The sequence below is a fragment of the Thalassophryne amazonica genome, chromosome 5 (assembly GCF_902500255.1).
Source record: "Thalassophryne amazonica chromosome 5, fThaAma1.1, whole genome shotgun sequence".
Classification (NCBI taxonomy): Eukaryota; Metazoa; Chordata; class Actinopteri; order Batrachoidiformes; family Batrachoididae; genus Thalassophryne; species Thalassophryne amazonica.
In genome coordinates, this window is record NC_047107.1 from 67,951,239 (window position 1) to 67,960,656 (window position 9,418).

Below are 9,418 nucleotides of genomic sequence, written 5' to 3' on the forward strand. Positions count from 1 at the left end.
TTTTGAACCATGAACCAGATCCAGTATTTCCCTTTCATGAGTACCACCAATGAACATTGAAACAGATTTGTTAAACGTTGAATTATTTACCCAGAAGTTATTAGTTGATGAGTCAATTTTACTGGCAAGATTTTTACCCACATTAACGAAGTATTCATTAAAGTGTTCAGCAATAGACTCGTCGTTATCAATCGTGATGTAGTTGTTACTCTGAAAAAATGAAGGATAATCTCTAGTTACTCTATTCTTTTTTACTATTTCATTTAATATGTTCCATGTGTTTTTGACGTTATTTCTATTTTTGACAAGTAACTCATTATAATATATTTTTTTACTGAGTCTCATGATATTGATTAACTTATTCTTATATGTTTTATACTTACTTTCAGCTTCCTTAGTTCGTAGTTTTATGAAATGATTATATAGTACGTTTTTCTTTTTACATGCCCTCTGAAGCCCCTTAGTTATCCATGGTTTGTTGCTATATTGATTTCTATATATTTTGTCAACAAATGGACAGTGTTTATTATACAAACTGGAAAAAATGGAGATGAAAGCATCATATGACCTGTCAACATCATCAACAAAAACACCCGACCAATTCTGACTTGATAAATCCTCCCTTAAATTATCAGTTGTTTCAGGTGTTACTTTTCTACTCATGAATTTGGTATTGCTTCGATACTTACAACAACCCTCCAATGCAAAGACTGAGAAAACTGGCAAGTGATCACTGATATCACTGACCAGTAGTCCCCCACTAAGATTACCGGCTATAACGTTAGTTAAAATATTGTCAATGAGAGTTGTTGAGTCCATAGTTATTCTGCTAGGATGAATGATGGTTGGAAACAGTCCTAAACAATACAAGGTGTTTATAAATGAAGTGATTTGTGGATGATTGTGAGGGTTTCTGTTGATTTTGTTGTACATTCCTAAGATAATGTCTTCAAAGGTGTCAATATTTGTCCCAGGAGCTCTGTAAATACAACTAACAACTATGTTTTTGGAGTTTATAGATGTAATTTCTATGGTAACACATTCCATGATGTTGTCCACTGTAAATGACATGTTGTTAATGAGTTTACAGTTATAATCTGACCTTACAAACAATGCAACACCTCCGCCCCTTCTCGTCTGCCTATTAACCAGGAACAATTCATAACCATCAAGATATACCAGATCTTTATTATCCTCATTTAACCATGTTTCTGAAATTGCAATAACTGAAAAACGTTTTTTGGATGTTTTCAAACAATCATTAATAGTGGACAGATTACGAGAAAGACTTCTGCTGTTGAAATGTATAATTGAAGAATCTTCATCATTGATTTTATAATTTTTGAATTGTTCTTCTGTAAAATATTTGCACTGTCTCACAATATTCTCACTGAAAAAGGTATCAGGATCCTTTTCAGATTCGAAGGGGTGGTTAGCAGAGTTATTATAATTAAATGTATCTAGACAGAGCTCCTGGGCAGAAATAAACGGATCATTATCCTTAGTCATTATGTCTCTCTTGTCTCCGGGTGTAGATGATGTGGATGAGTGGGTTGCTCCAGTCTGCATCATGGTGCTGTGATGTGTTTGAGTCCTCATACCTATTGTTCATATTTGTCCAGCTCCTCGATGTTCCTTATTGCCATAACCTTTGCTTGTTCTGGTGATCCGTTCAGTTTAATGAATATTTTACAGTTTGAAGTCCATGTGTGCTGGATTTTTCCCTGTTTCTTTAAGAAGCGTGCTTTCCTGGCGATGTCGGCATTCTGTTTGGTGAGATATTCATTGATGAATACGTTTGTCCCTTTCAGTTTTCTTCCTTGTTTTAACAGTGCTGTTTTGTGTTTTCTGTTGATGAATCTCATGATGACGGTTCGTTTATCACCATCATTTCTCCGGGGCAGAGGGTGGCACGCTTCAATGTTATTTAAATCCATTTCTATACCTTTAGATAGGAGGAAATCAGCAACCTGTTTTTCCACAGAGCTGACCTCCTGTTCACTGGGCTCCCCTCCGCTCTCATCTGTTACCGCCCGTGCGTAGGACCGTGGTTTGATGTGAAGACCTGTGATGATGACGTCGTTGATTCTAGTGTACTGCTCCAATTCAGCCACTCTATTTTCCAGCTGCACCAGACGCCGGTCAGACGCCACCAGATCCATGATTGATTTCTGTTGCTGCTTCACAACAGAAATCTCCTCTGATAGAAAGTCCAGAGATTTTTTAATATCGTCACCTTCCTCCGCTGTCAGAACCTTCTTAGGCCCCATGGTCGGCTTATGGGCAGCTTGACGATCGCCGATGTTAACAGCCTGCGTTGTTTGTCACCGGGATGGATCTGCACTGCGCTGGTGCCGCGCGGCCTCGGTGTTTCCGCGCTGATGGATCCGCGGTGGCTGCACGAGGCCTCGGGGAAGCGGCACTCCTGACGCGCGGCTTTAATGACGCAGCGCGCGGCCTCAGTGAATTCACCACGTTGGGCGGGCCTCGGACGTTGTTGCCGTCCAGTCATGGGACTAAGTTGCCGGTTGAGGTGGTATTCCCACTGTCCGGGTTGGCAAACACCGGCGTGGCAGATGGCAACTACAAACACCACCTCTGAAAACTCAGGTACAAACTTTTTGCAGCTTGCTCTGACGACACGCAGCTCTCCCTGACGACACGCAGCTCTCCTAATATTATATATATAATATTAGGGGTGTCACAATACATGTATTTGTATTGAACTATATTGTATGCAAGCAACAGTTCAGTGCACAGAACTGCATGCAGAATACACAGTACGACGCTGTGTAGTATGATTATACAGTAGACACGTGGTTATTTGTTTCTGTAACACTATTTCAATTCACTTTACCAGCCTGTGTGTCCCTCTAGTTTCATATTCTGTGCAGGAGGGTGGGGTCTTTCTCCGCCTACAGTGCAGGAGGAGGCACCCCCCACCTGCTGTGACTAAATCAAACAGAAGAAAACAGCCACATGAATCCAGTGATCAGGTTATGTATCCAGAAACTTTGGAAGCATTTTTCTTTAGATAGATGAACCTAAAAGTGAAAGCATACTGATACGCATTTGTGTTGAGTCACTGTCTCCCAATGAGGTCAGTCCACTTTAGAGTTCAGACAGAAAAGGGCACCAAGTTATGACAAAAGTTGATGTTTGTATGTATTAGTGTAAAATTTAACAGCTGGGAATTTTGCCAAATCGTTACACTACTTACAGTGATTTCAAATACTGTACATACAGAGTGAGGTTTATGAGCAAGGGCACAATTTAGAACTTGAAATTGGGGGGACAAAGTGCGAGGCCCGCAGGGCTGAAGTCCATAGGCCGGGGGTCTGGGGGCCGCTTTAAGCCCCCAGAAGCCATCGGTTTCTAGATAAGCTCCGATGCATTCTGAGCATCCAGAACAGTAATTTTAATGTTTTGAGAAGATCATAAAGTGGACACCATTTGACTTATACAATTTGAAACTGTGGATATAAGTACTTTATTCTGAGAATAGCCAGCATTGATTTTTATTAACATCCTGCTGTAAATAAGGTATCACCACATGTGTGGAACTCAAAAAGAATGATAGATTGAGTTCTCATTAAAAAAAACAACTGCAATGTGGTAAAATGTATTCATAAATATGAAGGAACAGGCTCTTAATAATTATTAACTATCGCATACTGTAGTTTTTTTCTCAAGATTTGTTTTTGCATAAGTTTGAAAAAACAACAGATCATAAGTTTAGGATAAATGACTTATCATGAATTTAATTTTCGAAGTGGCACTAATGACAACACTCATACTGAACATAATTTTGCCTGCATAGACTGATTTTGGAGATCAAGCAATAATTGCAGATGGGCTTTCTGAGGTCCCAGATGGCTTTTCTGATTTCCTTTTCTAACTTTCAGAATTTAGTAAATTAGCATATGGTCCATTGATACTTATGTGTAGACACTAGTCCCTAGAGGCAACTATTTTTGGTTTCAAATCTGGGCAAATGCAGTCCCAGAAAATTCCGAATGTGACAAACAAGAAACAGGTGTTGTAAACAAGTCAATGCTGCTAAAAATACAAACTTGCAGAAACAAAGATACTATTCTGACACGGTTTTGCACATAAGACGGGCATAGCATGTTTCAAGTACACACATATATGTCAGAAGGTGGGGGGGACATGTTCCCCTTATCCCCCACCAAATTGCACCCATGTTTATGAGATGCCATTGTAATTCTCCCAGCTCTTTATGTAATTTACTGCCCCTTACAAAGAACCACATTCATATATTCATCATTTTGAATTTAATGAAGGTCACGTTGAAACCGGAGCAGGGTCCCCACAGACAGCATCCATCTTGTGAAGGGCCCAGAAAATGGGTCGTACAACACTTTTATACGATGTGGGCATTACAGTGGGTGTGGTTTAGTCTCACAGTTCTAATGTTACTGGCTCTCACAAACGGGGGGAGCCCTCCCTATAACTGTAACTTGCATATGCGTGATGGAGGTGACACTTAACTCTTGTTGAAACTTTAAACCAGGTTCCAGACACTTTTAAATAGAAAAGTAAACACTTGATAACTAACATAAAATAAGGAATAAGAACAGATATTATCTAACACCATCATTTGTGCAAAAATGAAACAAACCTAAATTTTAACAAGTTTTGAAGAGAGTCTGGCTCCACATGTCACGCGACATAAAAAAAAAGAAAAAATATATAATGCTATGCTAAAATGAGCATAAAATAGGAAATGAGACCTTTTGTCCTGTTAAAATAGGTCAAGGTTATCCATTTTTGAACTTGTCCAACATCTGTGTCCCAAGAGTGTTCCCTATGAATTTGATGACCCTAGCAGTAATATGACTGGACTCATGCTGAGCACAGATGGACAGATGGATGGACGGATGGTTGCTGTTGACTTTCTTGCTTCTTCATCAATGTCTCCATTGGCTTGTGAGATTCCCAGTTACTTGTAGCTGCCCTGCATGTCCCCTTCTGGCAACTCCACCCCCTCAGTCCAGATCATCTTTCCTCTCTTTGGAGTTATGCAGCCACACTTATCCAATCCGAAAGACATCCCAATATCCTTGCATGTAGATCCTGGTCAGGTGGATCAGTGAATCAATGTCTCACTCATTCTTGGCATAGAGCTTGATGTCATCTGTGTACAGGAGGTGGCGAATGGTTCCTCCACTCTTAAATCAATATCCGTAGTCACTCTTTGTGATGAGTTGGCTGAAGGGGTTGAGGCCTGTGCAGAACATCAGTGGGGCCACACTTGATGGTGATTTGTGTGATTGCCTTGGAGTTGACCTCCAGTGATGGCTTCCACAGTCCCATTGAGTTCCTGATGAAGGTTATCAGTGCACTGTCAGCTTTGTATAGTGCCAAGCACTCCAGTACCCATGTGTGAGGCATTGAGTCATAGGCCTTCCTGTAGTCAACCTAGGCTGTGCTCAGGTTGGTTTGCCTGGTCTTCGAGTCCTGGTGTACTGCCCGGTCAACCAGTACCTGGGGCCTTATGTATATGAGTGTAATATATATATATATATATATATATATATATATATATATATATATATATATATATATATATATATATATATATATATATATATATATATATATATACACACACACAAGGTTGGGGAGGATTACTTTGAAATATAATCCAAAAGTAATCAGATTACAAGTAATCCAAATGTATGTACATACATACATATGTATGTATCCATTGTGAGAGACATAATCTAAAAAAAAAAATCTGGAAATCACAATGTATGATTTTTTTAACAATTTATTTGTATGTTACTGCTGCAAATAAGTATTTGATCCCCTACCAACCAGCAAGAATTCTGGCTCACACAGACCTGTTAGTTTTTCTTTAAGAAGTCATCTTATTCTGCACTCTTTACCTGTATTAATTGCACCTGTTTGAACATGTTACCTGTATAAAAGACACCTGTTCAAGCAGCTTGGTAGAAGACAACAACTGTTATGATTATTTATTAGAAAGTGGAAGAAAGACAAGATGACTGTCAGTCTCCCTCGGTCTGGGATTCCATGCAAGATCTCACTTTGTGAGGTAAGAATGATTCTGAGAAAGCTCAAAACTACACAGGAGGACCTGGTCAATGACCTGAAGAGAGCTGGGACCACAGTCGCAAAGATTACATTAGTAACACATGATGCTGTCATGGTTTAAAATCCTGCAGGGCAGAAAGGGCCCCATGCTCAAGCCAACACATGTCCAGGCCCATTTAAAGTTCACCATTGACCATCTGGATGATCCAGAGGAGGCATGGGAGAAGTTCATGTGGTCAGGTGAGACCAGAATAGAGCTTTTTGGAATCAACTCCACTTACCATGTTTAGAGGATGAGAACAACCCCAAGAAAACCATCCCAACCGTGAAGCATGAGGGTGGAAACATCATACTCTGAGGGTGCTCTTCTGCAAAGGGGACAGGGCGACTACACTGTATTGAAGGGAGGATGGATGGGGTCATGCATTGCGAGATTTTGGCAAACAACCTCCTTCCCTCAGTAAGAGCATTGAAGATGGGTCATGGTTGGGTCTTCCAGCATGACAATTACCCAAAACACACAGCCAGGGCAACTAAGGAGGGGCCCCGTAAGAAGCATTTCAAGGTCCTGGAGTGGCCTGGCCAGTCTCCAGACCTGAACTCAATAGAAAATCTTTGGAGGAAGCTGAAACTCCATACCTGAAAGATTTGGAGAAGATCTGTATGGAGGAGTGGACCAAAATCCCTGCTGCAGTGTGTGCAAACCTGGTGAAAAACTACAGGAAATGTTTGACCTCTGTAATTGCAAACAAAGGCTACTGTACCAAATATTAACATTGATTTTCACAGGTGTTGAAATACTTATTTGCAGCAGTAACATACAAATTAATTATTAAAAGAATCATACATTGTGATTTCCGGATTTTTTTTTTTTAGATTATGACTCTCACAGTGGACATGCACCTAAGATGAAAATTTCAGGCCCATCCATGATTTCTAAGTGGGAGAACTTGCAAAATCACAGGGTGTTCAAATACTTAATTTCCTCACTGTATATATGTACAGTACATGGAGTGTCACGCTACACAGAAGTCACAGTTTCATACAAATTTGTGTTTAGACGTCATGGTTTGGTACCAGTTTGGTTTTTATATATGCTTGCCGATCTGTGCAGTTTATAGACAAATATTTTAAAATAGAGTGGAGTTTCCTAAAAGCATGACATTCAACTCTGCAAACGTCCTCACACAGAGAGAGAGAGAGAGAGAGATCTTTTCTCTATAAAGTCTATGCTTTTTTACCAAGTGCTCCCCTTTCTCCACTTTGAAACAAATCCAATTTATGAACTGAAATAATGTAAACTGGGTTTTTTTTCTGATTATTGGATTATTGTAGAGCATGTAAATACGAGAGATCAAATCATTACAGTCATCTGATGACTAACAGTTATTTGATTATTATGGTCACGTAAACATGACCACTGAGCAGCATGAGAGCTGCTGATTGCTGCTAACACTGAGACAAAGAGCAGATGTAAACTTTGTTTTTTCCTTAAACATTCCCTAAACAACAAGTCTAGAAACCAGTTACACAGGGATGTAATTATTTTTGATTTCTGCCTGTTTATTCACCAGTGTTTGTGGGATGTTTATATTGAAGGCAGAACTAAAATCCAGAAAGAGTAGCCTCACATAAGAATCCTTGTTTTCAATGGTCTTCTTTATGTGTGTCATTACCAACCTCTTGAAGCACTTCAGAATTACTGGGGTGTGTGCAACTGTACAGATACCCCCAGATTTTTGATATCCCCAAAATTCTCTTTACTTGTTTTCCACAAAAGGATATCATGATTGCTGCTGTCTTCTCTTCTTTCTCCTCTTCTGTCTTATTCACAATATGTAAAAAAAAAAAAACAAAAAAAAAAAACACTGACAGCAAGAATGTATCCCCAGAGATGTATGCTGTGGTTTCAGTGTTACAGTGTTTGCATGCAGATCGATCGGCATGCAAACCCTCACCACAAAACCTCCTGCACACAACTGTGGTACTATGAGGTCCCTAAGATAAGATGGGACCTGATTATTCAAAACCTTATAAGTAAGAAGACGAATTTTAAATTCTATTCTAGAATTAACAGGAAGCCAAAGAAGAGAGGCCAATGTGGGTGAGATATGCTCTCTCCTTGTAGTCCCCGTTAGTACTCTAGCTGCAGCATTTTGAATTAACTGAAGGCTTTTCAGGGAACTTTTAGGACAACCTGATAATAATGAATTACAATAGTCCAGCCTAGAGGAAATAAATGCATGAATTAGTTTTTCAGCATCACTCTGAGGCAAGACCTTTCTAATTTTAGAGATATTGCGTAAATACAAAATAGCAGTCCTACATATTTGTTTAATATGTGCTTTGAATGACATATCCTGATCAAAAATGACTCCAAGATTTCTCACAGTATTACTAGAGGCCAGGGTAATGCCATCCAGAGTAAGGATCTGGTTAGACACCATGTTTCTAAGATTTGTGGGGCCAAGTACAATAACTTCAGTTTTATCTGAGTTTAAAAGCAGGAAATTAGAGGTCATCCATGTCTTTATGTCTGTAAGACAATCCTGCAATTTAGCTAATTGGTGTGTGTCCTCTGGCTTCATGGATAGATAAAGCTGGGTATCATCTGCGTAACAATGAAAATTTAAGCAATGCTGTCTAATAATACTGCCTAAGGGAAGCATGTACAAAGTGAATAAAATTGGTCCTAGCACATTACCTTGTGGAACTCCATAATTAACCTTAGTCTGTGAAGAAGATTCCCCATTTACATGAACAAATCGTAATCTATTAGATAAATATGATTCAAACCACCGCAGTGCAGTGCCTTTAATACCTATGGCATGCTCTAATCTCTGTAATAAAATTGCATGGTCAACAGTATCAAAAGCAGCACTGAGGTCTAACAGAACAAGCACAGAGATGAGTCCACTGTCTGAGGCCATAAGAAGATCATTTGTAACCTTCACTAATGCTGTTTCTGTACTATGATGAATTCTAAAACCTGACTGAAACTCTTCAAATAGACCATTCCTCTGCAGATGATCAGTTAGCTGTTTTACAACTACCCTTTCAAGAATTTTTGAGAGAAAAGGAAGGTTGGAGATTGGTCTATAATTAGCTAAGATAGCTGGGTCAAGTGATGGCTTTTTAAGTAATGGTTTAATTACTGCCACCTTAAAAGCCTGTGGTACATAGCCAACTAATAAAGATAGATTGATCATATTTAAGATCGAAGCATTAAATAATGGTAGGGCTTCCTTGAGCAGCCTGGTAGGAATGGGGTCTAATAGACATGTGGATGGTTTGGATGAAGTAACTAATGAAAATAACTCAGACAGAACAATCTGAG

At 39.3% G+C, this 9,418-nt stretch overlaps 1 protein-coding gene across 4 annotated transcripts in view; it reads left to right on the top strand.

The window, feature by feature from the left end:
• grid2 (glutamate receptor, ionotropic, delta 2) overlaps positions 1–9,418 on the top strand; it is a 2,248,146-nt gene that overhangs the window by 858,009 nt on the left and 1,380,719 nt on the right. The window lies entirely within an intron of this gene.